The sequence below is a fragment of the Rhinopithecus bieti genome, unplaced genomic scaffold, assembly GCF_001698545.2.
Source record: "Rhinopithecus bieti isolate Rb0 unplaced genomic scaffold, ASM169854v2 scaffold_50752, whole genome shotgun sequence".
In the NCBI taxonomy this organism is placed as follows: Eukaryota; Metazoa; Chordata; class Mammalia; order Primates; family Cercopithecidae; genus Rhinopithecus; species Rhinopithecus bieti.
Genome location: NW_016820054.1, coordinates 363,315 through 366,032, shown reverse-complemented (window position 1 = coordinate 366,032; position 2,718 = coordinate 363,315). Strand labels below are relative to the sequence as shown.

Genomic DNA, 2,718 nt, shown 5'->3' with positions numbered 1-2,718 from the left:
GCATTAGAGGAAAAATATTTAATCCCTTCCTTTCTTCAAAGATTTTTTGTTGTTGTTGTTTTACTAGATTTAAAAAAGAAAAACTCAACATTGCTATATGTTGCTTGAGCCAAAAGGCATAGGAAAACAGACAGCACATAACCAGCAGGAACCATGTTCCTAAGAAACATGAAGTAAAAGGATGACACATTTAGTTCTATGTCTGCGCAAGAAACTGGATTTGCTGCTCTCCATAAAGTGAAGGGACCAACTATACAACATACAGAAATAATTAAATGCCTTCTTATTAGAATATAACTAGGGCTTTGCTAAAGTTTCTTATTCCATGAGGGCAGCTAAAATGCCAGTCCACAGAACAGGCGCTTCTCCTTCTATCTATTTATGCCATAGTTTCCACGGATTTCTGGCTGGTTGTCGCAGACAAAGGCCAAGAGGTTATCTGTGCCCTCTTCCCTGTTCTGCTGAAAGTAGGTCTGGAGGATGGTCGTTTTATCCTGGGTCTCCTCCACTTCCGTGCTGCAGCTGCCTTGGGATCCCAGTGCCACAGCTTCCTTAGCCTTGAACTCTTTCTCCCTCTGCAGGTGGCACTATTCAATTTCAGCCTGAACTGCCACTTTGGCCTGCTTCAACCTCTGGTTCTTTTGGCTGCAGGCCTCTGACACCTTCTCAACGGCCTGCTTCTTAACCTGCATTAGCTGCTGGATCCCTTGCAACTGACTGGCCATGACAGTGGTGATTCTGAGACCAAGGCAAGTGGCCTAAATCAGTTCAAAGGACCTTGGGCTCAGCTGACCCACCCAACTACAGTCTGCACCTGCGCCCTGCCACCTCTCATTTCTTACAAGTAAGTCAAACACCACACAGCAAAAATTTTAGAAGGTATAGCACAAAGTGAGCACATGAAGTATTTTAAAAATCTTTAAAATATGTCTTATAAGACATTATAACACAGTGTGTTACCTATTCATATGTTAAATCTTAACAGATGTATTTGGACAATCAGATTTCCTTCAGATTAAAGATGGTGTTGGTATTTTTTCAAGAAGTTATTTTAAACGTGTTAGGGAAGTTTCTATAGTGTGGAACAATTCTTCTTTATAAAGTGATATTTTACCTATGTTATTAAAATATCAAATCAGAAACTAGATCAAGCTCTGGAAAACATTTCATTTACTTTTATACTATTTATATCTGATGCCTACTATAAATTATTTGCTGTGTCTGTGCAGATACTCTTAACTCATAAAAATAGATATTTCTGAATATACATTAAAACCTAGATTACCTTTGTGCACTAACATTTATTTTACTAAAAGAAATTGGTAAGAACAACATGTTACATGTTGGCAAATCTAAAAGTGCTCAGTTTGACTCTCCATCATAACGCTCACAGAATTTACTCCTGTGCTCACTAGACACAATTTCTGTAAGGAGAAAGTCTGTTTTATTCACCAACATATAGCCAGCACCTGACACGGGAATACATGGCACAGAGCAGGTGTTCAATAAATATTCGTCAATAATTGAACAAATATTTTCTCCAGCAAGTCAAAAAAAAAGTGACCTTAAATAAATGGAACGAGAATAGCAACTGCTTTATTACACAACAAAAGGAGCTTTTTTCAAACATTCTAGGATTACTTATCGTAAGTAGGTGAAGAGTGCAACAAAAGTAATTTCCTCCAAAAATAAATAAATTCGCATTATGGGAAAAAAAGAAAAACAGTAACACTTTATTCTACAAGCCTAGTAAGTGATATTTACAATATAAACTAATTTTAAACCACCGGAACGCTAAGTAAGGCGATTCCAAAACTATTGTTTCACAAATTTACTACAGAACGCATTCTCTTTCTGACAATGCTCCTAACCTTAGATGAACATACTTTTTAACAACATTACTGAACTCATAATATAAAATGTCTAATCAATTTATCAGTTTTATCCTTGAATCTATGTTAGAGAGTTTTAGAAATAGAAGAAACCTATTAGATTCAAGTTATTTTAAAATTGTCTGACTTAAAACAGCTATTACATAATTAATACATTTGGAACAGCATTGATTGTTTTTGGATATATGTATTTCACACAGCATTGTTGAAATTAACCAGAATTAAAGTCAAATGAAAACATTCATCTATAATTTTTAAATGATTAACACTTTGAAATGAAAAAAGGCATAAAACATTATTGTGTTCTTAAATTAGAGATTTCTTAGCACATATAAAACTTATCTATTTCAGCTGGGTGTGATGGCTCACGCCTGTACTCCCAGCACTTTGGGAGGCCGAGGTGGGCAGATCATGAGGTCATGAGATCGAGACCACCCTGGCTAACACGGTGAAACCCCGTCTCTACTAAAAATACAAAAAAAAAAAAAAGAGAAAAATTAGCCAGGAATGGTGGCGGGCACCTGTAGTCCCAGCTACTCCAGAGGCTGATGCAGGAAGATGGTGTGAACCCGGGAGGCGGAGCTTGCAGTGAGCCGAGACCATGCCACTGCACTCCAGCCTGGGCGACAGAGCAAGACTCCATCTCAGGGCGGGAGGGGGAAATAAAAATAAAAAATATCTATTTCAATTAGGGCAATATCAAGATTTACAACATTTTCCATCATCATCAACATATTTCAAAATCTCCATTTTTAGGTACTAAAAAAATGCACTAATGAAATGATGTGCTTTGTCTGACAATTTCACAAAGGAGTAAAGGGAAGGA

The 2,718-nt window shown here is 37.0% G+C and overlaps 1 pseudogene; it reads right to left on the bottom strand.

The window, feature by feature from the left end:
- Positions 1 to 371: 371 nt before the first annotated feature.
- LOC108520140 (V-type proton ATPase subunit G 1 pseudogene) lies at positions 372 to 840 on the bottom strand (annotated as a pseudogene).
- Between the last annotated feature and the right edge of the window lie 1,878 nt (positions 841 to 2,718).